Source organism: Podarcis vaucheri (genome assembly GCF_965113315.1).
Source record: "Podarcis vaucheri genome assembly, chromosome: 14".
In the NCBI taxonomy this organism is placed as follows: domain Eukaryota; kingdom Metazoa; phylum Chordata; class Lepidosauria; order Squamata; family Lacertidae; genus Podarcis; species Podarcis vaucheri.
In genome coordinates this window covers 40807938-40833552 of record NC_138752.1, presented here as the reverse complement: position 1 = coordinate 40833552, position 25615 = coordinate 40807938, and the positions used below count along the sequence as shown (strand labels likewise).

The following is a 25615-nucleotide window of genomic DNA, read 5'->3' as shown; positions in this document are numbered from 1 at the left end:
GCAATAAAAACTGGGTGGCCTGATTTTTATACCGTCCTGCAGCACAGCAATTGGATTTAAATTAATCTATATTAAGAAGCAGAATGTGAGCTGGCTTCCCCACCCGACCCCCTTCAGATGAGAAATGCATTGAGAAGGTGAAATCCTCTTTGGGTTTTTTTTTTAAATTCTGTTCCTTACTGCTGGGGTCCATTCTCAAGGGATTTCTTGCAGAGGGAAGGCAGAGAGTTATCTGCAATGAGGTTTGAAAATCAGATATAATGATAGTTCTGCTGATGGGTGAACACACATTAGATGCCGTGAGTCCCCCAACACTCTCAGGATCAGGTTTGGGTTGGCAGGATCCAATGGAAGAGGAGGCAGAAATATGGGGAGGGGAAACCTGGGTTGGAGGAGGAGGAAACTCCCCTCTTTGCCCTGTGGAAGGGGGAGCAAGGATCTTCCCCAGGGAAGCCTGGGGAGTGCTTTGATCAGCCAAGATGTGGAGCTGAACAGCAAGTGGCCTGATCAGGAGGGTGCAGCCTTGTCACCTAGAACCAGACAATGCCTTTGCAGATGGGAGCAGACCCACCAATGGGAGTGCCCACCTGCAGCCAACACCTGTGAATACCAGCTGCTGGGAATTGCAGGTGGGCAGACAGCTGTTGTACTCTGGTCCTGCTTGCTTGTTTCCCACAGGTGTCTGCTTGGCCACTGTGAGAACTGGATGCTGAACTTTGGAGAACTAGCGAGGTCCCAGCTAAAGAAGAATGGCAACTGAAGCTGATGGAATATGTGCAGTTTGCGGACTTAACATATAGAATAAGAGAACAAGAAGAACATACGTTTAGAGAAGATTGGAAAATGTTTATTGAATACAGTGGTACCTCTGGTTGCGAACGGGATCCGTTCCGAAGGCCCCTTCGCAACATGAAAAGAGCGAAACCCGCAGTGGCGTGTCTGCGCATGCGCGGGTTGTGATTTGCCGCTTCTGAGCATGCACGCGATGTCATTTTGTGCTTCTGCGCATGAGCAAGCGGCAAAACCCGGAAGTAACCCTTTCTGGTACTCCTGGGTCGCCGTGGGACATAACCTGAAAGAATGTAACATGAAGCAAACGTAACATGAGGTATGACTGTATATGGGGGGAAATTGTGTACACTTGAAAACGTTGGCAGCATTAAGATAAATTCAACAGTTTTGATGGATGTAATAATGGAATAAAATGTGTAAAATATGCAGGGTTTTATGATTGGCAAAATGAACCACGGAAAGAGAAGAAGGGAAGTAACTGATATTTTAAGGATGTTTAAATGAGTATTCTAAATTGTAAAATACAAAATTTAATAAAAATTATATATATATAAGTGAATAGGATGCTGAACTAGTTCTGGTATTCCCACAGCACAAGAAACGTGCCACAAGTGAGCATGCCACGCCTCATCTTCAAAAGCATGCCAGGAGGGGAAACCTGTGAGAGCCTCTCTGCTCCTTCTGTCCAGTTCTGAGCTCCTCGCTTTGCTCCTGAGTCGTGACTCCTGAGCATGGCACCTGCTGCCGATGCTCTACGGTTACTTGCGCAAATAAAGACCCCTTTTCTGCTTCCAAGTATCAGAGTCTAGCTCTGCATGTGCTAGGTAGGAGCCCGGACATGAGAGCTCAGAGGCAAGATGTGAAGAAGCATTTAAAATCTTGTTATTGTGCTGCAGGCTTAAGGATCTTACCAGGTTTGCCTTGGTGGCTGTCGAAAGGTGCGGTCCTGAGAACAAATCCCAGGCAGCTGTTTAAGAACCTCCAGGCGTGTGAGGACCGTGTTCCGATTTAGAGAGATGTCAAAGGACAGCCTTCCAAGGAGTTAGGCCAGATTAAACATGAGTAGCAAACAGCATCAGAATCCATCCTGGTGGTCTGCGGCAATGCCAGTAATCGTGTCTGACTCAGCGAGCGCCCATCCTTTCAGAAACTGACATACTGCTTCTGCCACAGATCCCCAAGTACACACTGTCTCTTCTTCCTACTTATTAGCACATGTTTCTCAAGAGCTGCTCCAACAAAATTCCAGGTGCTCTGTCTCATTCATGTCTGTTTTTCCTCCTAGACCAAACCCAGTGTTCCAGCCACACATTCTGCAGGAGGTGCTGAGTGATGGATGAATTTATTTCCAGGTTGTTGTTGTTGTTTTTAGTTTTGCCTTTTTCCAGTGCTAAGTTCAGTTCTCCACACTTCCACATCAGTTTGCAATTTTAAAAAATCATCGTGGAAACTCACCAACATTTCTGCATGACAGAACTGACGCAGGGACACAGACCTGATGGGCTTGTGGCTGTCTTCATTTAGATTTGGTTCTGTGATGTCATCACAGAGCCAAATCTGACTGATGATGCTATGACAATGCTATGACATCACTTCCACAATGGCGATCATGTAATTTGCAAGAAGAGAATATGAAACTTATCTGAACTGAGGACTGCCATGCATCACTCCAATTTGATTTTCTTGGGTCTCGAGAAACCACTTTTTTCATACACACGTAATTGTTTCTGCTTACAACTCATTTGCACAGGAGAGTTCCTTGTTTCTCTTTTTCCTACAGTGATGTTTAACTGGTTGCAGTCTGGTAAAAGAGCATGTAGCACATCTCACTTTAAAGGGGAGGTTTTAAACAGCCAACTTTTAAAGCGGCTAACTTAAAAATTATGACACCTGAGAACATGTTTACTGTATAGACAGAGTAGTATTTTATCTCAGTCAAAAAACAAAAAACAAAAAACAACAACAAGTGGACTACAAATCTGGCACTGAAATAAATTCAATTTAGCCTCATGTAATTGCTTATTCAATTCTCAGATATGACATGCTGTTAGACCACAAATTGACATTCTGTTGCTTCTGTTTCAATAAGCTTAACTTGAACAAGTTGCCCTCTAGGTACATCCCGAATGGAAAGCTACTTGATCTTCACCCCAAGAAAATTAGTGTGTTAAATTTTGTTTGAAAAATTGTTATCCAAAACATGACACTTTCTCAGCCAGTGGTGAGACTGCACAATTAATATATGTGTATTTTAAATACAATATTTCTTTTAAACCCAGCACAAAGACCGTAAAGGAGATTTATACATTATATCAGCTTCTTCACTGGATAATGATGATGATGATGATGAATCTCAGTGCTTTTTTTCTGGGGGTATTCAAGGGTAAGCAGTACCGGTACCTCCCCCCTCCATTAAAAGTGTGGTACTTACTCTAACAACTTCAGGGTGAGTACTAGCACCTTTTTCTGTATAAAAAAAGCACTGATGATGATGATGATTGTACCCCACCCATCTACTTTTGCCTCTGGCCCCATCTAATACTGGCCAGTGGCCCCCAGAAGGTTGTTCAGAAGGGAATGTGGCCCTCTGCAAAAAGGTCTCCCACCCCAGTTTTAGAGGATCCTCTAGAGACATTCTCAAAAGTTGCAATGCCTTCTCTAATCCTCAAGCTCTTCCACTGAAATGGATTTGAAGGTTGCTACGAAAGGACCCTGTGATTATCCAAAACAATTTCAAGCCTATGGTCTCATCCAACTCAGAATAGGCTTAGTCATAACATGGGCTATTAAATGCACGGTCCATTTCCTCGTGAAAGCATCACTGTAATACATAGCTAGCTTTCATTCCCACTCTCTCATTTTGGCCATTCTGTTAAGTCACCAAATTGCCCTCACCTTCTATCGCCAGAACTCTTTAACAAGGATGCATTGCCTCCTCATAAGTGACTAGAGCTTCCACAGTGCCCAGAATCATTGAGTGAGAAGCGGCATCTCTAAACACAGAGCCCTGAAGGCACTTTTGCTCTATGTGGTCAACTTTGAAATGTCCTTGGCCCAGTCACAGCCAAAGGGCATTATTTAGATAAGTTGAAGTTTTGGGTTTTAAGCTGATTAGTGACCCAATCCTACAACTTGGTACCTCTTCATAGTATTCTCTTGGAAAGCGGCATTATGCCAGCACTATAACAGCTTCCGGACCCAGTTCAATGTTCTCATTTTGATCTTTGGAAGGAGACTTTTGTAGACACAGGACCACATTCCCAAAGGGGTCCTCCATGACTGACATGCCTCCCTTTTAGTCAGAAGGAGAGATTTACGATGGCTTTACACAGTGGGGTGGGGTGGGGAAATCTAATGCTATTCAAGGCTATATCATTAGAAGTATATACAGTGTCCAGATCAAGGGAAGTAATAGTACTACTCTATTCTGCCTTGGTCAACCCTACTTGGAGTCCTGAGTCCAGTTCTGGGCACCACAGTTTAAGAAGGATGTTGACAAGCTGGAATGTGTACAGAGGAGGGCAAGCAAGATGATCAAGGGTCTGTCAACCAAGCCTTATGAGGAATGGTTGGAGGACCTGGCTTTGTTTACCCTAGAAAAGAGGAGAGTAAGAGGAGATATGATAACCATCTTCAAATATCTCAAGGGCTGTCACATGGAAGATGGAGCAAGCCTGTTTTCTCTTGCTCCGGAGGGTAGGACTTGAACCAATGGATTCAAGTTACAAGAAAGGAGATTTTGACTAAACATCAGGAAGAACTTTCTGACAGTAAAAGCTGTTTGACAGTGGAATGGTCTCCCTCAGGAGGTTCTGGGCTCTCCATCACTGGAGGTTTTTAAGCAGAGGTTGGGTGGTCATCTGTCATGGATCCCTTAGTTGAGATTACTGCATTGCAGGGGGTTGGACTAGATGACCCTTGGGTTCCCTTCCAACTCTACAATTCTATTATTCTAGGGATAAATAACTATAAGCACAACCTCAGAGAGGAAAACGAATGCTTTTTAATTCCCTGCCATCACCTTTGATAGTGGCACAAAAGCCCCTGAGCCCCTTTGACTGCAATTTGACAGGGTTTCTTACCCAGGGATGCTTCTCTCACACCCGGGATTTCCTGGCACACTGCCTACAAGAGACCCTGCTTGCCCCTCAAGATCTCCTTGACCTGTGGAATGTTTGGTTCATCCCCTGATGACTCAGTGTTTGGCATCAGGTCAGGGTTAGGTATGACTCTGCCTGATGGTTGGACAGGCTTTGGGTATGCTTGTTTGGGCTGATGAGAGTTGGAGATCAAGAACATCTGGATGTCCACAGGTTCCCCTTTTCTTTCCTAGGAAGTTAATCAGCCTGTGGGCTCATAGGCCAGAATGTTCCTCCATACAAAAAGTCCCCTGTACACAGGGAGAAGGTTTTAGCTATGCAATGCAAAATTGGCTTGAGAAATGTTATTTATAATCCCCAAAGCAAGTGATGTACTGACTTGAAAAGTGTTATCAAGGAGTCCCTAAAGCAAGCAATGAACTTTTATCTTAACACTTTCAGATTCCCCGTAACAACTGAGCAATGACTGCAATTTATTTTGTGTGGGTGTGTTGAAAATAATCGTGTAGATTATTTTGTGTTTGCAAATCCTATAATGACCTGGCCTAATCCACACCTCGCAACTCTAAATGTGCAAATCAGAACTTAGCTGCCCACCGAATGTGTCACTTTCTCTGAATTTAGCAAAGTAGTGCTCCAACGCTTAACTTGTCAGAGTAGTTTCGAATTGCTCTGGCATTTGGAAAGATGCATTTTGTAGGGGAAATATGCTTTAAAATTTCAGTCCAGACTTTATTATTTCTTAAATGGAAGTTAATGCGAAAATCAGATGGAACAGACTTATAGGCGAACATGTGTGAAAATGACACCGATGAGAAATAGACAGATTTTGTCATCCCAAATGTGAATAGAGAGCTGCAGGCAGAACAGGAGGTAAGTGACTGCTGCAGCTGGCTTCTGTGGGCTGACTAAGGAGAGAAAGAGTCTGAGAAGGGTCTCAGTAGCCATCAATGTGTCATCCTTGCAGGCCACCCAACCCAGAATGAGACCACTGTGGCGTCAGTGGGTCTTGGAGGATGCTCCAGGACCACAAGGATAAATTCTGGCAGATTTATGCTGCAGGAGAAAGGGCTAGTTTGGAGTGTGAATGCAAACTGGATGGAACTAAAGGAAAATATGAGACTGGAAGAGACTGAGATGGAAGGAAAGGACAAGTGAGTGAGAGAATGCAAGAAAGGGGAGAAGAAGATAGAGCAACATAACTGCAAACAAAAGTTATTGTAAATTGGGAACCGAGGGGTCAGATGCAGCCAGGGACGCGGACTTATAAAAAATATTGGGGGGGGCCCGGGAAAGCTCATGAATAATAAATAAGCTCATGAATATGCAAATAAAGTGGCGCCGCCTCCTCGTGAGCGAATAGGGGAGAGTGTGCTGCGCCTATTAATCAGCTCCGAAGGAAATTGGGTGGAGCTTTTGCTCGGGAGGGAGGGCAGGAGGCATGCAGCCCGACCCTGTGCATTTTGGGCTGGGGGAGGGGCGGCGATGGTGCTCTGCTGGAGGGGCGCCGGAGATTATTGGGGGGGCGGAGCCCCCCCAAACGAATTTTTGAGGGTCTCGGGCCCCCTCAAGCCCCATGGAGTCGGCGCCTATGGATGCAGCAGCCCAGACAGAACATGCATTTGCATGCGTGGTAGTATCATAAGTCAGTGAGAGTCTGTGAGCTTGCCCTGCCTCACATCTAAAAGCTTGGTGGGAGCAGCATGACAAATTGTTGGGACATCTTCATTGCATCCTTTCAGTTCTGCATGTTTCACCTTACTCGTGTACCTAGGCATCATGACTTTTAGACACTGTGCTTGCTGCTGAGCCCATACTTTTATTAGTCTGAATAAAGATCTCTTCCTTACGTTAGAACTGCTGTTCTTATGTTTTGGGATAGGAGAGTGACAGGCAATCTGCTGGGTCACTTCTCACTGGGTTCTCTGCTTTCTCATTCGTCCTGATTAGACTTTCCATCCCGGGAGAGCCTTGGCATGAAAGATTCCTGGCAGCTAAAAGAATGTTCCTACACAAACTCTGAGCTTCCCGCTAGGTTCTCTACTGCTTTTGCTCTTGAGGTCCAGGGGGTAATGGAGTAGAATTAGGGGCCAACACAGAGCATTGCAAGTGAAATTCATGAAGACTAGCTACTTTGAACAGCCTTAAAACTACAGCAAGTTACTCCAGGTGTCCAGCTGAACTGGGGTTCTCTCGTGGCTCCCCCACCACTTCAGAAAAAGTCTTCTCATGAGATCTTGCCATACATTGGAGCTGATGTCAGTCACCCCTGGATTAAGGAGTAGGAAGCTGAGGTAGTGCTCGTTCTTGGACCCTAGTTGGAAGTAAGAAGGCACGCAGGTTGGGGGGTGGCTGAGGTTGATGGGGCAGTGCCCCATTTCCCCATATGGATTGGCCTCTGGTAGAAGAGAAGGTGCATTGTCAAGCAGCAAAGTCTTGGAATGTGTCTGTATAAATGGCCTTCTGTCAAGCTTCCCATATTGAGGTTGGGGAGGGGGGAGAGTTAATGACAATAAAGCAGTTTATTGTGTCTAGCCAATTTTTGCAACCAATGGTCTCCTCTCTGACTGCAAAGCGGCATCAGTTAGACATATCAGAAACTGAAAGAAGAGGGTATAAACAAAGTCTTCTAGCCGTTGGCTTGGAAACCTGTGTTACTAAAGTTCAATTTTCAGTCCTGATGCACATTCACCCTGCTGGGTCTGAAGTCAAATACACATCAGTCCATCATCAGCTGGTTTGCTGGGTGTGGGCACTGCTGAATTTCCAGCGCACAGTATCAAGGCCAGAGCTAGCAAGCTTGAGCATCAGGGCATGTCAGAAAATGATATGTGACATTAAATGCACGGAAGCATTTAGTGCTCAGGTACAATATTATATTCTTCAAATAGCCACTGTAGGGGGAGGGAGTGGTGAATAGGGTTGTGATGGGGCATCCGTTCCCTATGCATCATTATCTTGCTGAAAATCACTCCCTCCATGAAGTTGCTATTGGTCTGATGGGAGGCTTCCACTGGTGCCAATGGGAACTTAAAGGGCACTCCTGGTGATTCCTTGGCAAGGGAGACTTGCTATCACTGCTCATCAGCTGATCAGCAGTGGCAGCAAGTCCACTGGGATCGGCCGTGCTTTGGCGTTCCCAGTGGGAAACTCTGTAGTGCAGCTGACCCCTGCCCAGGGCTTGCAGTCAGTGCTGATGGGCAGTGACCTCAAGCCTGCTGGGATCAGTTACACTAAAGAGGGACTGCTGAGTGCAAGCAGGGCTTGCAGTCCTGAAAGCAGGGCTTGCAGTCTGTGCCAATCAGCTGATGGACAGTGACTTCAAGCCCTGCTCAGATTGCCTTGGATCTTCCTTTGAGCTCACCTGCTGCCATGGTTATGTAAGGCAATGGACAAGTGGGCACCCCAACCCACTGGCCAGAGTGGCCTGGTGGAGGTGGGGAAAACCAGCATCTGGCCCACCAGGTGGAAAAAGCTCCCCACCCTGTGCTATGCGATGCAGCACATTCCCAGGCCTTCTTCCAGCCCAGCCGCCAGGAAACATTGGGAAGGATGTTGCTCACCAGCTCCAGCTGCATGTTGCAAGTCACAGATCTGATGGATGAGCCTTTACCACTGCTGCCTTTGGGAAATTCCTCCCCCCCCCCACCTCCAAATGCCAGAATGGAGCTGTGTCGGGAAGTTTTTAATGGTTGACATTTTATTATGTTTTTATATGTGCTGGAAGCCACCCAGAGTTGTTGGGGAAACCCAGCCAGATGGGTGGGGTATAAATAAAACAACAACAGCAGGTTTAGCAAAAACCTAGAAGGCAGCCCTTGGTGGATATAGGAGCTCAGGATCCAGCCTGCCAGATCTCTTCCCCACCCCTGTTGTAGGTTGGGGGGGGGGTCCTCCCAATTGGTTGCTGCTATGAATAGAAAAGTGGGTTGTAAACATATCAAAAAAGGGATGCGGGGGCCCTGTGGGTTAAACCACAGAGCCTAGGATTTCCCGATCAGAAGGTCGGCGGTTTGAATCCCCGCGACAGGGTGCGCAGTTTGAGAGCACGTCAAAGTGCAAGTAGATAAATAGGTACCACTCCGGCGGCAGCAGCAGGGGGGGGGGAGAATGGAGATAAATCTATAGTCAGCTCTGGTGGTCAACAGCTCTGGCTCCATCTACTGTTTGGGCTCCCTGCCTTCTCCCTCTGCAGGTCGAATGGGCACCAGCCATTATTGAGTATTGAATGCTTTAAGTTTATTACAGAGCCTAGTGATTCACATGGAGGTTGATTTGAGCACCATAATGCACATACGGTCCCTAAACCTGGAAATCTGAAGAACAGGATGGCTCCCAAGAATATAGTAACTGCTCGTAGCTGCATTGAAAGCTGCCATTTACTTTCCTATGATGGCCTAGTAGAAGAACCCTCTGATTGACAGTGTAGTCTTATAGATGTGAACACAGAGGTAAGCCCATTGAATGCAATGGAATATTCCCAGGTAAGTGCATACAGCAGCTGTTACCACCTGGTGGATTGCGGACCCCAAAGGGCCCATGGCACATACCCATCAACTGTCCAGACCATCCCATTTTTCGGGTCATGTGAATCAAGTGAGACTGTGGCCCAGAAAATGCACGTCCTGATTTTGTGCTGGGACGTGTTGGAGGGTATATGGTGGCACCATTCACACAACATAAACTACTACAGAGATATCATCATTTTCAAAAGAAGGGGGTCCATGGCTTGGCTTTTGAAAAACAGGGGATCCACAGAACTTAGCTAATTGGGAACCACTGGTGTACAGGATTGCAGCCTCAGGGGATGAGTCTTTGGCAGCTATGATTAAAAGCTTTTAAAAAGAAGGGGCTCGAGTTTTGGAAAATCACATCTGAGAGTTTACTGAATTCAAAGCCTGGCAAGGAGGAAATTGCATGTGGAAATACAGAGGAAAGGAGGGTGCAGCATTTTGAAACAATTTCTTTTTTTATCTCTAGGACATGTTTACGAAGATCAGGAATCTTCGCCTTATTGCCCAGGGTTGCCTTGCAGAACAAACAGGCAAGAAATGAGGTAACTTAATGGAAGTTCTTGAAAACTCAGATGCCTCAAAGTAATTTGGGTTAGCCATCCATCACGAGTATTGAGGAGACATCTCTATCTGGCGCAGCGCATATTTTGAAGGGGGGGGGGACAACTGCACAGATGATGGGAAATAAACACACAAAAAGTATTCTGCTCTCCGAAGTATTATCTAGCCAGCAACTAAACCTTAATGGAAGCGAGGGCTCAACCCTGAGAGTTCAGTTCAGAAGGCCAGGGTTCAGTTGGGAGGTACACAAAGTTTTTAAAAAAGCGAACAATGCCCCACAGCATGTTCTTTATTAACTGCTTTGAGGTTTTATTGCAACCAAACAGTATACAAATTTGGTTAAATACATATATGAAATGTTTTGAGTACCGTTCCCTCACCACAGGGACCCACACATATGTGGACTTTTATTTTTGGGAGCTGGGGATTTGTTCTTCATGAATTCCATTTGAACTGACCTGGTCCGCACCTCTCAGACTAATGTGGGGGTTTCATAACATCCGTCCTTCAGATTTTGCACTTGTCTGAATCTTGCGGTGCAGCTCTCAGTTAAAAAAAAAAAGGATACAAAAATTACATTAAAAAATGTAAGTCTGGGAGCTGTTCTCCTGGAAACAGTTTCCCCCAGGGAACCTGCTCTCTTGAACGTCAGTTCCATTAATCATATTATAGATATCAGGGGGGAATATATAGATTTCTGTTGGGAACAATTTTTGAAGTACCCTTAAGACAAAAGCAAAAACCTCTGGCATATATTCCTGCTACCACAAGTGACTATCGGGGATTGATCTGAGCCACAGTTTGCTAATGAGCTACATTTTTAGGATCAAGGTTCAGCCTTGGAATGTTGTATTGATATAACACAAGTGCCTCTGAGGATATGCAGAGTGATTTCCCATCAATACCAAGGCATTCAATATCTCCAATAAAGCAGGGGCTTGGGGTATATACAGATCTCTAGGTCAGAAGGCATGGCTTTGGGGGCAGGGGGAATGAATCCCAGCACTTTGCATTTTGTAAATGAGAAACAGGTTCCTGTCAAAAAGAAGAAACCCCAGCTTCCATTGCAGGTCTCTGCCTTCTCCAAACTAGAGATGGGGGAGAAGTTTAGCTCACTTCACATTTAAAGGTAAACCTACCTAATTCACACCACCTGAAACTTTATGAGGACCAAAACACATTCATTCTTTGAAATTTGCACTTCTTTGAATTTTGCCAACAATGCGTTTGCTACAATAAAATGTAAATTAAATGTAAATGTGCATTAAAATGCATATACTGGTGAAAAGAGCACACACACACACAATGCATTATATTAGGAGAATTTGCTTATAAAAATGTGTATGTTGGGCAAATTGTATTAAAAATGTGGATATTAGAAAAAATTCACACTTAAATTGCTGATGAACTTCCACGAGGACTTAAAAAAAATATATAGTTTTTGTGAACTCAAGTGGAAACGGGGAGAACCAAGCTTAAAAATGGAAAAACAAGAATATGAAAGAATCAGAAATTGACAGATTCACCCATCCCTCTCTCAAATGTTATTATTTTTTCCCTTCTGTTGTCAGCTTTTGAAAACTGCGGGAGCCAGTTCTGCAAAACACATTTCAACTTATCACTGCTGGAGCTGGCTGCTCTTTTCCATGCTACACTTTTAAGTTGAGTTTTATGCCATCATCACATGCCATTCAAAACTGTTATGAACAGCTGAAATCAGTTAGGCAAGAAGAGTGCAGTAAAAGCCTGGTATTCTGTCAAGGATTTCCAAACTGCATGTCATAATCAAGGATACAGATTTACATTGCAAGGTTTATGTCCAAAGGCAACCTCTTTTCTGAGCCCTGATTTTGCACGGTGGAAGATGGTCATGGTGACCTAATCAGCCAAAGTCCAGACAAATGCGCTTGAAATTCCCCAAACTCTTTCCCACACTAATCAAAGGCTGCCCCCCCCCATATAATTGTTGGCTATATCTACAATACTAATCCCATAGCACCAGTGTGATATCATACATGCCCTTCATATAATACAGCAGGAGTGAGGAACCTGTGGCTGCTGAGATCATAGAGTTATAGAGTTCATAGAGACCCCAAGGTTCATCTAGACCAACCCCTGCAGTGCAGGTTATCACAGCTAATGGCTCCCTGACAGATGGCCGTCCAACCTCCATGACAAGGCCGGTTCTCCTGTCAAACAGCTCTTACCATCAGAAAGTTATTTCTAATGTTTAGTCAGAATCTCCTTTCTTGTAATTTGAATCCATTGGAGCGAGAGAAAACAAGCTTGTTCCATGTGACAGCCCTTCAGATATTTGAAGATGGCTATCCGAAGAATTGATGCTTTTGGAGGAGACTCTTGAGAGTCCCCTGGACTGCAAGAAGATCAAACCTCTCCATTCTGAAGGAAATCAGCCCTGAGTGCTCACTGGAAGGACAGATCGTGAAGCTGAGGCTCCAATACTTTGGCCACCTCATGAGAAGAGAACACTCCCTGGAAAAGACCCTGATGCTGGGAAAGATGGAGGGCACAAGGAGAAGGGAACGACAGAGGACGAGATGGTTGGACAGTGTTCTTGAAGCTACCAGCATGAGTTTGACCAAACTGCGGGAGGCAGTGGAAGACAGAAGTGCCTGGCGTGCTCTGGTCCAGGGGGTCACGAAGAGTCGGACACAACTAAACGACTAAACAACAACAACAGATCATATCACCTCTCAGTCATCTCTTCTGCAGGTTAAACATACTAAATGTTTCTGGGCTACAACTCCCATAATCCCTGATCATTGACCCTGCTGGCTGGGGCTGGTGGGAATTGGAGTCCAACATCATCACGTTCACCACCACTGGAAGACAGAGTCATAGAATCATAGAATTGTAGAGTTGGAAGGGACCACAAGGGTCATCTAATCCAATCCTGCAATGCAGGAATATCAACTAGAACATACAAGACAGGTGCCCATCCAACCTCTGCTTAAAAACCTCCAAGGAAGGAGAATCCATGACCACTCATGAAAATTGAACAGCTTTTGCTGTCAGAAAGTTCTTTCTGATGCTTAGATGGAATCTCCTTTCTTTTAATTTGAGGGTCCTACCCTCCGGAGCAGGAGGAAACAAGTTTGCCCCATCTTTCAAGTGGCAGCCCTTTAGATATTTAAAAGTGGCTACCATAGCTCCTCCCAGTAAAATAGCAGATACAATGGTAAATTCAGAAGAAACGTGCCCTAAAATGCTGGTGAATTTTCATCAGAACCCCTTTCTTAAAGCAGGCATACGCAAACACCAGCCCTCCAGATGTTTGGGACTACAATTCCCATCACCCCTAGCTAACAGGACCAGTGGTTAGGGAAGATATACCTGGCTGTGTCTGCATGGTTCAATTGCAGAATTAAGAATTTTAAACTTTTATTTATTGCTGTCATTTATTTCATTTATGAATCGTCTAGAAGTCATTTCATATTACAGAAAAAAACTAAATACAAAACAACTGAATATATTAAAAACCACTGGATAAATAAAACGATAACTGTTTTATTTGTTATGCTTTTTAACTGGCTTGTTTTGTTGTATATTTTAATTAAGGCTGTTTTAATGCTTTGATGGAACAGTTTTATTGTGTATTTTAATTATGCATGGATTTTGCAATTTATTTTATAGTTGTAGACCGCTTAAGGGCCATTTTGGTATGTAAACAGTGTATACATCAATAAAATAAGAATAATAATTTTGAAATATGAGTTTATGCATAAATTGTGACATTTCCCTCTGTAGCTTTTGTGCAATGAGATGCCTACATTTTAATTGAGCATTCCATGTATTAGCAGCAATATCTTGTTGCAACCAGTGGCCCTCCAGTTGTTGTTCAACTCCCATCAGCCCCAGCAAGCATGGCCAATAGCCAGGGATGATGGGTGTTGTAGTTCAGGAACATCTGGAGAACCGGATTAAAGCTTCCCTACACCTGGCTTATTGTCGGGTCATGGTCAGCATTTGGTGCTGACCTTTCTGAGGCACTAAAAAATAAATAGAAAGGACTAGGGACTAGGGAAAGTTGGGTATCTGGCTGGCATCAGATTGGCTGTGGGATCAGGCCAATGGACCATCTAGTCCAACAAGATTGACCAACCAGATGGGAAGCCTCAAAACAGGACATGAGTGCTAAATTCCAAGATGGTGGTGTTTCATATGGACCAGAAAGCAACTCACGTCGAAGCTTCTGTTCCATGCAAGGCAGCGCAGGCGAATGAATAATCAATCATTTTCAAATGTGACACGTCCCTGAGGATCAGCTGCCAAAGGACCAGCTACAAGGGGAGCATTCTGTAAGGATTCTTTCCGTGCATTGTTCCACCAAAAGATCATCTTGGCCACATCCATCAAAGTAGTGGAGTTCTTAAATCAAGGCTGCGTGCCAAAAGGATAGAATGCTTTCATAAGGAAGAACAGAGAGGCTGAGAGAAGTTCACCTGGCTACTCGAAAGTGAAGACAAATTAGTGAGGTGATAATTGGGGCTGCCTTCAGACAAGGCCTTAGTGGTTGCCAACGCTGGTGCCCCGTCCCAATTTCAGACGTTCCTTTTACACTGCATTACCAGTTGTGTTACGGAACTATGCCCTTTTGATCCACAAACCACCACGTTGTGATGAATTTTAAATAGTGGGAAAGGATGCATGCTGGGATACCACCCAAAATCTTGTCAAGTGACATTGCAATGCAGTTTTTTCAAGTCGACAGCATTACTCATCCCACTAGATTCTACCCGTTTTCTAAAAGTGGCTTTTACACTTTTAAACACTTACAACATCACACAAAACACAAAAAATAGCAGGTAAGGAAATGTCGGGGAAATAGAATCAAGTGCTGTCTGAATGCACCCTGGACCTCAAGATCAACAACGTGTTGCAAAACAGAGCTCTTCTTATTCATGAGTTTTCTGACACTGCATTCTGTTCTTCCCCTTCTCACACAGTAAACATTTTGTGGACACTGACCATGCTCATTCCTCACTGAACTGTCACTGACGTTCCCCAGCCTAGTAGCATTTTTTACCCCCTCAAATTTCTGTAGCTTTGCTAACCTTGGATTCCTTGAAGCCTGCTGCTTGTCACTTAGGTATTATTATTATTATTAATAAAATTTCTATACTGCCTTTCATCTGAGATCACAGGGTCGTTTACAATATAAAAACACAAAAATGCATAACATAGTAACAAACAAAAACAATAGCCCTCCCTGCCACACAGTTTAGAAAGCCATAGTAAACATAAAGGGACCCCTGACTGTCATAGATAGCTTAATTAGCCAAAGGCCTAGGAGAAGAGGAATGTTTTTTGCCTGGTGCCTAAAGATATGTAATGAAGGTGCCTGCCGAGATTCCCTGGGGAGAGCCTCCCACAAATGGGGAGCCACCACAGAAAAGGCCCTTTCTCATGCTGCTGCCTTCCAGGACTCTCATGGAAGGGACACACAAGGAAAGGCCTCAGATGATGATCGCAGGGTCCGGGGTTGGTTCATATGGGAAGAGGCGGCATTACATGGCTGTCATGGCTAGTAGCCACTGGTTGCCTTCTGCTCCATGAATTAGTCTCATTCCCCTTTAATGCCATCCAAGTCGGTCTCCCTTGCTACATCTTGGAACAACACATCCTATGGTTTAACTGCATGCTGTGTGAAAGAGTACTTCCGTTTTGTCTGCCCATCTACATCGCAGGGTTGCTGTGAAGATAAAGCAGAAAGGGCGGGAAAGAATGTGTGCCACTTTGAGCCCCTTGGAGGAAAGATGGGTTATAAACGCGACAGTAAATATAATAACCATTTAATTGAGATGCTGCTTTGCATGCCAAAATGGCTTCCAAGTCATTTTACAAGGGTAAAATCAACTATGAAATCCTTCCATCATTAAAATGTGGAACAATTCCATAAAAAGCATTAAAATACCTGCAATGAAATAACAGCAAAATACCTACAGAAATGCAGCAAAAGCTTAACAATTAATAATTAAAAAACTGATTTAAACAATTAGATTACAAGTTCAAGGGAATGCTTACGTATACAGGTGTGTCTTCAAGAGCCATGGAATGCCAGTTACTGTCCTTGGCTTATCCCGGGTCCTAGCAATAAGAAAAGGAAACAAAAGATCCTCTTATTATCCACTTTCTTCATTCCACACATTATCTTTTGCACCTCTATCATGTCCCTCCCTCCACCCCATCCACCCTTTAAAAGAAAAAGCATGTCTAGATTAAGCGTTTTTCATAACTGGTTGTTTCCATCAGGTAAATTTAGTGGAGGTGAACTGCAGTAATAATAAAAAGCCGCCTCGTCTTTTTGTACTTGACTCATTCTTAAACCTCGTCATGATAGTTTCTCACAGAGCAGAATACAGCAGTGAGATTTCTTCATCATGCATGAAATTATTTTATTTTGACATTGTAACCAAGAAGGAAGTGACATGTAATGTTTTGTAGTGGAAATATTGAAGTTTGGATTCTGACAGGGAAGAAATATGATCCTGTTTTGAACAAAAGCGATTTATGCTAAGTCCAGACACATTATTCTTCTCTTACCCACTGACTGTGGAGAAACTCATGCTTTTGTTTGGTGAATTACTTAGTCAAAAGACATCACATTTCTGTCCATATGATTTAGGTTGGATTTCTTCTGTTCCCTCACCCCAAACATTCTCCATCAATTAAGGAGGCATCCAGGAAATGCCCTTTGAAAACTGGTAGGCACATCTGAATTTTTTCGAAAAGCGCCAATGGTGCCAGTCACAAAATGGCTGCTGCAGGGTGTGGGGCACAACACAAAATGGTGACTGGTGATGGGTAAGTGTGTGGAAGCAGGTTCATGCAGATGGAGGGGGCAGCTGAGTACATTTGCCCTGGGCCTTGGTGGGCTAAGCTCTGGATGGGCCTGTTTGGAAGTACACAAAATGGCTGACACTGGTGAGTGGCTGAACACAAAATGGCAGCCACATCGAAAAGAACAGAAAAAGAGGGATGGAAAATGAAAAAGACACCTATAGCAGTTGCCACCATGCTCAGTCACCGAGAGACACTCTTGGCACTTTCCCTCTTTTCGTGCCCAACCCTGTCATGCAATGAAATGTGGACATGATTAAGGGGCACGTTCAGTGGACAAGAGGCTGAGCAAACAGGAACTGAGCAGGAAATGCAAACTGTCTCTTGTGCACTGTGAATTTTTGAGGGGATTTTTTAAAAACCAAGATCTTTAGGGGGCACCTTAGGAAGTACTGCCAGACACATTGGTGCCTCCTGAGGGCAGTGTGTTGGTGACCTCTAAGCCAGCCTCCTTGGCTTCCTGTGCTTCAGTTAAAATGTGAGGGAAGGTTTCATGAGGTAATGCCTTCCCTTGGGAGCTACCTCGCAATGATAAGACAAGCTCAACCTTGTACTCACTTAAGCAGTAAAATGAACGAGACAGAAAAAACTGAAACCTCTTTCATGGGGGAAGATCTCTTTTTGAGAAATTGGCCGGCAGGTTCAACAGAGAAGTAAAGCCATTAGTCTGATCACAGGACATTACAGATTCTGAGTTTTTCCATGCCTCAAATTAGGGCTGGGCTTCTTGGACTGAACAGCACCCCTGGAGTCAAGTACTTAAGAACTCTCCAGTGAAGCCAAGGAGAATTTGGAACAAGCTTCTGTATCGGTGTATGGCATTAGTTTGCTAACAATCTGGACAGAGAAGCTGACCCAAATGAGAACCAGATGCTATGGACGAAATGCAGTTGGTGATAAGAAGAGAGATCTCAGTCCAGAGTGCTCTTCCTATGACAAGAAGATTTATATATTTATACCTCAACTTCCTTCACTCATAGTTAAGGTGATGGAGGTAACTTAAGCAACCATCATATCCCTTAATTCTCAGTTCTGCTGGGTGGCTTCTCCTGCAACTTCCAAAGATCCCAGAAGCCGTCTCTGCAGAAACTCAGGGCAGGGCTTTAACTCACCTCCTTGGGGGTTTTTAAGCAGAGGTTGGATGGCCATCTGTCATGGATGCTTTAGCTGAGATTCCTGCATTGCAGGGGGTTGGACTAGATGACCTTTGGGTCCCTTCCAGCTCTAAGATTCTAGGATTCGATGAATACCCCTCTAAACATATACAATGTAAAGGTAAAGGTAAAGGGACCCCTGACCATTAGGTCCAGTCATGGCCGACTCTGGGGTTGCAGCGCTCATCTCGCCATATTGGCCGAGAGAGTCAGTGTACAGCTTCTGGGTCATGTGGCCAGCATGACTAAGCCACTTCTGGCGAACCAGAGCAGCGCACGGAAACGCCGTTTACCTTCCCGCCAGAGTGGTACCTATTTATCTACTTGCACTTTGATGTGTTTCGAACTGCTAGATGGGCAGGAATATACTATTTAGAAGACCAAATATTGTTTAATTAGCCAAAGGCCTGGGAGGAAAGGAATGTTTTGTTAATGAAGGTGCGCCAGGCAAGCCTCCCTGGGGAGATGACTCCAAAAGTGGGTTGCTAGTGCAGAGAGGTCCATAGTTAAAGCTATGGTTTTCCCAGTAATGATGTATGGAAGTGAAAGCTGGACCATAAAGAAAGCTGATCACCGAAGAATTGATGCTTTTGAATTATGGTGTTGGAGGAGACTCTTGAGAGTCCCATGGACTGCAAGAAGATCAAACCTTTCAATTCTGAAGGAAATCAGCCCTGAGTGCTCACTGGAAGGACAGATCCTGAAGCTGAGGCTCCAATACTTTGGCCACCTCATGAGAAGAGAAGACTCCCTGGAAAAGACCCTGATGTTGGGAAAGATTGAGGGCACAAGGAGAAGGGGACGACAGAGGACGAGATGGTTGGACAGTGTTCTCGAAGCTACCAACATGAGTTTCACCCAACTGCAGGAGGCATGGAAGACAGGAGTACCTGGCGTGCTCTGGTCCATGGGGTCACGAAGAGTCGGACACGACTAAATGACTAAACAACAAAGTGCAGAGAAAGGCCTGTTCTTGTGTTGCCACCCTCCAGACCTCTTGAGGAAGAGGCACATGAAGAAGGGTATCAGATGATGATTGCAGAGTTTGAATTGGTTCATATTGGGAGAGGTGGTATTTGAGATATTGCAGACTTCAGGGATCTCATTGTGTACCTTCTCTCTTCTTCTTGCATGTCTCAGACTCTCCAAGTGACCCCGTTTTCCAGGGACAGTCCTGGATTTACAGAAGCTGTCCTGGTTTCTTATTTGATCCCAGAATGTCCCGGTTTCCCTTAGGACAGCCCTATTTTCCTGGAGAAATGTTGGAGGGTATGGAGTTATCTGACCCTCAAGCCATCTGAAGGCAGCCCTGTATAGGGAAGTTTTTTTTTTTAAACGTGAGAGTTAGGACTGCAGTACATCTGGTGCGTTGTCCTGGATCTTTGGCAAGTCAATCAAAAAATTGAGGTCTTCTTCCTTCAAAAAAAACTTTTGGGTTTTCCTGAAAAAAGAGGAGTGTGCTCACACGTACGTGTCTGTGTGAGGTCCAAAATATTGCCCACCTCTGCACTGCATAAATAATTATTAAACTACCCAGTTAAACATCACACACAACAAAGTAGTATTTATTTATCCACTGTGGGTAATGCACAACCACAGGCTTTCCAAGGAATTTGGGGTTATTTCCTTTGCTTGCGCAAGCAGCAAGATTGCAGCCTATCAAGCATACTGGCAAAACAAGTCCTATTATCTGCTAATTTTCCATCTCGGTTTAAGAGTCAAGTAGTAGAGATGCAGGGGTTTAAAAGCCTTTACTTTATCAGTGAATTTTCCTTTAAAAAAAGAAAAATCAATGTCCTTAAAAGAAAAAAAATCTGGATTGTTCTTTTTAATTCCCTGTCCACATTTAAAACCCAAGTACTTCAGGTAAATCTAAAAAGCAAATGCTGTTTAAGATCCTAGGTGACCTCTGAGGAGCAGATAAGCGGAGCAGGGATGATTTCAAGTATTTAGCTGAGAGCCCTTAAGGGAGATGGGTCTATCTTGAAACTTCTCTTCTCCCTTTAAGTACTTCTAGAGTTTTACAAGGGCATCTGTTTTCAGTCTTCGTAAAGGACATGCAAAGCATCTGAACAGTGGAGGTTGGTGAAATTGCCTCAGCAGTAAAAATCTGGGAGATTTCTCCACATTGCTAAATGAGGGGAAAACTGGATTTGATGTGAAATGGATGATTGCTGGGCTGGACACTTAGATATTGGGAAGGAAGGAAGGAAGGAAGGAAGGAAGGAGTGTTATAAGAATTCTAAGGTCTCAAATATAGAATAAATATTCATAAATGCACACATATCTAAATATATACATAAACCATGTGTCTGAAATAGTACAGGAGAGCAATCCTGGAGCCATTTTGACTCTCCCAAATATTCCTCTGCAGTAAGGGAGACAAATGGGGAAAGCATTCCCACTGTCTTTTAGGTTACGAATCTTGTATTAAGGGTGTATTCTTGTATGAATATGGTGGGCCTGTGACCTGGATTCAGGAACCATCACAAAATAATGGCCAGGCTGCCCAGGTAATGCAATCGGTGACCATTATCAGGTATCCTGGCAGACAGGATTTCTGCTGTAGACCATCTCCTGTGATGTATGTATGATGATGATTGGGGGGCGGTCTTTGGCTAAGGGGGTTGGGCAATATCAAAAGCATTTAAAGGTTCCTGCACACTTTTGTTCAGGCTCTCTTCCTCCTTGGAAGGAGGGTAGCGAACTCTGTTGCAACAGAAAAATAAATATCTGCCTTGCTTTCCACTGGATCCAGCCTCCATCCATTTTTCTCTGATCATGGAGTTAGGGGACTCAGAGTCCCATGGGGAGTTGGGCAGCAAAAGCAAAACCCCAATTTTTACATCAGAAGGAAGGAATTGCACCACTAAAAAAAAAGGACAAAGATTTACAAAAATATATGTGCACATCCTAAATTCATAGGTGTAGATTCTCATATAATTATATATAAATACAGTAAGTCACACCACCTTGGAGAAGACTATGGTCATGTCACCCATGCATTTGCAGTCTGCTGCCGAGGTGCCAAGGGCTGGGATGAGCGCAGGAAGCCCTCCAGCTCAGTATTGTCTACACTGACTGGCAGCTGCTCTCCGGGGTTTCAGGTATGGTATGTTCCCAACTCTACCTGGAGAAGCCGGGGAACACACCTGGAACCTTCAACATGCAAGGGAGAATTTCTTCCACTGAGCTACATCTCTTCAAGATCCCAGTTGCTTTCCTTTTTTATGGCTCTTTATCTGAAAGGCAGACTTGCCCTTCCAACAGAGGATTCCTACAGACAGTGGGCACTTGGCCACTCCAGCCATTGCATGGGATGTTTCTAGTTATTTTATTCCAAATAACAGCTCTGAGGCAGAGATCAGGGTTGGAGTCAGGGCACATGGAAAAGGAGGAACGGTTAAACCTGCACCCCATCAGCCCAATGAAAGTCATCTCCCCCATATGAACTTTAGGACAGAAAATCCAACGGAGGCTGGGACACAAGGGTGGCACTGCCCCACCAACCTTAGCCGGTCCCCACCAGCCTGCCTTCTAACTTTATGAGTCCAGGGGATGACACTGTTTGTCACCTTCTTCTCCTATAGTCTCAGTGCTTCCCTGGCAGAACTCAGAGAGGAGAAGGATGGGAACAAAACAAGAATGAGTAGGCTCTGCCTATCGTTGGCTCTGGCGCCACCTACTGTTCGTCTCCCTGCCTTCCACCCAACCAGTCCCAATAGACACCAGCCAATAGACAACCTTCCATTTGCACCAGGGGAAACTTTGGCCTCACAGCTTTGGTGGGGTTCACTTAGTATGTTACTTCCTGTGGGGAGCATTAAACCATGAGAGCTCCTCCTTGGCACAGTCAGGAAACACACACTGCATGATTCGGCTGCACGTTTTGGAATCTCCAGGCAGTTTGATTGCTGCACCAAGGGATCTTTAGGCTCAACTGGCATTATCAGCAGCAAGAAGAAGAAGAGGAAGAAGAGTTTGGATTTGATATCCCGCTTTATCACTACCCGAAGGAGTCTCAAAGCGGCTAACATTCTCCTTTCCTTTCCTCCCCCACAACAAACACTCTGTGAGGTGAGTGGGGCTGAGAGACTTCAGAGAAGTGTGACTAGCCCAAGGTCACCCAGCAGCTGCATATGGAGAAGCGGAGACGCGAACCCGGTTCCCCAGATTACGAGTCTACCACTCTTAACCACTACACCACACTGGCTCTGGCACATCATGTCTGGAAAAAGGAGAGAGAGAACAGAATAATAGCGGACTCCTGTTTACCCTTTTATTTACATTATAAAACAAAACAAAAAATACACATAAAAATATCAAAACCCTCACATGTATTTATTCCTATGCCAAAGACGACACCAATAAAAATGTTACAGCCCTCTCCCACAACGACAAAGGGAGAGAGTGCGTTAATAAAGATTAACATTAGGCAGGGACCCTACTAAATACTTTTTCAGATGCCTGCTAAAAACTTTTTATTTCTGCAAGCCTATCCAGCCATATAATTTGCAATATATAATTGATTTCAGCCCTCTTCCTCTGTAATTTGCATTGCATTTCTTTTGCATTGAAATGAAAGCGGTGGAATAATGTAACGACAATGTAGCTTTTGCAATTTATGCAGTTAAATATGTAAATCGCATAAGTTATGTAATCTTGCCACAGTGGATGGCGAGATGAATATGCAGTGGGAGACGAAATGCAGCAGAACGGAAACGAGGCTGCGTATGACAAATACTTAGCGGAATGGAAAATGGTGCCTTTGGACATCTCTATCTGGCACAGTGGTGAGTTTTCGCCTGCCAAACAGCTGAGTTGCCATGTCCTGACTGCCCCTTGGAAGAGCAGAGGGGACAGACACTGTTGCAGTTAGTGCTACAAGTGAACAAGGCAGCATGGTCTACCCTTCTCGGGGCTCCCAAGGTGGAAGGGAAAAATAAACCAGGCCCTGGAAATTTTGCATTTCAGAAAATGTTTTGCTATCCACCTATAATGTTTGGCAGCCAGCTGTGTTCTCGTTGGAACAATATTTTAATGTGATGTAGATGCTTGCATGCAAGGGGAAACATCTCTTCCTTAAGGACAGCTGTACGCCATCTAATCCAAGACTGACCAGGGCCATAATAGGCAAACTTGTCTTTACATATTGTAGCATTACAGGAGAAGAGCCCTTCTGAATCCAGCAACCTATGCATGAAGCAATAGCCCACCTCCTAGGATAGTTTCCCATCAAGGGATGTCCAAGGTACACTGCCCCTAAGCCTGGAGGCTCTACTTAGCCATAAAAACCTAGCAAGTGGCCTCATGAACCAAATCAAAGGTCCATTTAAACTTGTTGCCCAATCCCCTGCTGGGTGCCTAGTAGGCACAGGTGAGGCATTCCCTCTGACTCTTCCCATACATCTCCAATACATTGGATCATGGTTGGATTTGAAAACCTGAAATAAAATCCTGCATGGTACTAAATGTTCTCATTGACCTAACAAAACAAACCCAGAAGATGCAGTACAAGTGGAGAAATCCCTTGAAGCCCAACGTAGCAAAACCTTTGGGGAGAAAATGTGCAGTACCTATCCAAATGCCAGAATCATTAATCAAATGTTTAACTTGTTCAAAATTAGCAATTCCTTATCCTTTCTTTCCCAAATTTGGCATTGACCACCCTTCACACTCCCTCTCCTTTGTTGCAAAGTTTCAAATTATGTTGTTGAGCCATTTTCTAAGTATAAGCTACAGCACCCGTGGCCCCATCATTTCTCACTATAATGGCAGAATGAGGTTTTATAAACACCCTTTATAGAGGCAGAGGCTGTGGCTCCATAATACTAATAAATGAAGTAAATCAGCAAGCAAAATACTCATTTGGGAGATAATCTCAGTAAAGGGAAGCTTAAAGCTGCCATCCTATACCCATTTACCTGGAAATAAGCCCAAATGAACTCAATGGACTTCTGAGTAGACAGGCACAGAATTGCACCAGAAGCCGTGCTTCTTTGTATGGGTCGAGCACATAATTACATCTCTCCTATTGAAACCAGCAGCATTTAATGGTGTTTAAATTGAGCTGGATCGTATCCTCAGAATGTAAGATTTACGCTCTTTTGAACATGTGTGTTCCACCGCCATGGAGAACCCAAACTAGAATCAGTTCACGAAAGCTGCGATTAAGGATCAAGGTTTTTCAGGGAAGGAGAAAGTAGCTTCCAAGCTAAATTGAGTATTTGGCATTTCCCCCCTCTCATTTGAAAAGCAAAGCCGTGGATGATGCAATTCAGCGAAATGTAATTATACAGGGCGTGCCTCAGGAAACAAATTGGTCTGCAAGTAATTTTTAGTGAATAGTAGGAGTATTAATCATGTGGGATTTGTATTGTGAGCGGTTAGTGGCTTCACCACTATAGGGGCTGCGCTTTATATGTACCCAGACTGGCTCTAAGGGTAGAATTATACCTTATGATAGAAAAGTGAAGTTCCCAATTGCACCTTGTAAAACAAATGGGCACTCTGGGAAGGAAAACTGCTCAGAAGATAATGTGTGTGTGTGTGTGTGTGTGTGTGTGTGTGTGTGTGTGTGTGTGCGCTTAGCCTTTTGCTGCCTGCTGAGATCTACCTGCAGTTGTACACCCACCTCAAGGCCAATTAGGGTTGCCACCCGTCCTATACAATACAGGCAGCTTCAAAGCTCTTGCTGCTCTCCCATCTTGTGATTCTTTCCCTTGAAACCAGACCTGGACAGGACAGCCCTTTGGGTAAGGGACTGTCCTCTGTAAAGTAGGAAAGATGGGTGTCCTCCCATGAGCTGCAAAGAAGCCTTTAACTGTTCTTATACAACTGAATTCTTCCACATCCCTTCTTCCCCTTGCTCAGCCTGCACCCACAGCCTGGTTGCACAGGTTCCAATGCACACAAACGGGGTTTCCACAGAGTTATTTGCACAGCCCTGCCTCCTTCACTAAAGCCTTTGCAAGCTCCCTATGGCTGCATTTTCTCTTCTTCCATATGCAACCCTTGGGTCAGCCTTCAAGCCAGCTCTGCTTACTGCTCCCATTTCTTATTGTTCACATAGCCATTTACACCCGGGCTGTACAGTTGGCTATTTTCCACATGCACTCAGACACCCCTCTGGTCAGTGTGGACCAGGGGTGAAGAAACAGCAGAATTTGCAGACAGTGAAGGATGTTGCCTGGGGAAAGTTTTGAGGGTCAGATAGAGAGGACTGGAGGGCTGCTTTTGGCCCCTGGGGGATCCAGAGTCATCCCCCCAGCTTTAAACAGATGACACCTTCAAACAGAGGACTGTCCTCTGTATAGTAGGACACATGGCACCCTATTATAGCATGTGAAATACCTGTGAGTCAGCATGGCCTAGTGGTTAGAGTGTTGTACTAGGTCCTGGGTGACCAGAGTTCAAATCCTCACTCAGCCGTAGAATTCATTCAGTGCCCTTGGGCCACTCACTGTCTCTCTGTCTAACCAACCTCTCAGGGTTGTTGTGATACTAAAATGGGGAGGAAAAGAACCATGTATGCCACCTTGATATCCTTGGAAGATATAAGTGTAATAAATAAATAAAAGTATTTCCCAACTATTCTCTCAGTAACTGTTTTTGTGGTTTCTCGTTTACGCTG

General features: G+C 44.4%; 1 long non-coding RNA gene across 1 annotated transcript; it reads left to right on the top strand.

Annotated features, from left to right (window-relative positions):
• The first annotated feature begins 1384 nt into the window (after positions 1 to 1384).
• On the top strand, positions 1385 to 12308 carry LOC309519329. Its single transcript, XR_014213804.1, has 3 exons — positions 1385 to 2144; positions 9873 to 9948; positions 11539 to 12308. It is a non-coding gene; the product is annotated as an uncharacterized lncRNA (long non-coding RNA).
• The last annotated feature ends 13307 nt before the right edge of the window (positions 12309 to 25615 follow it).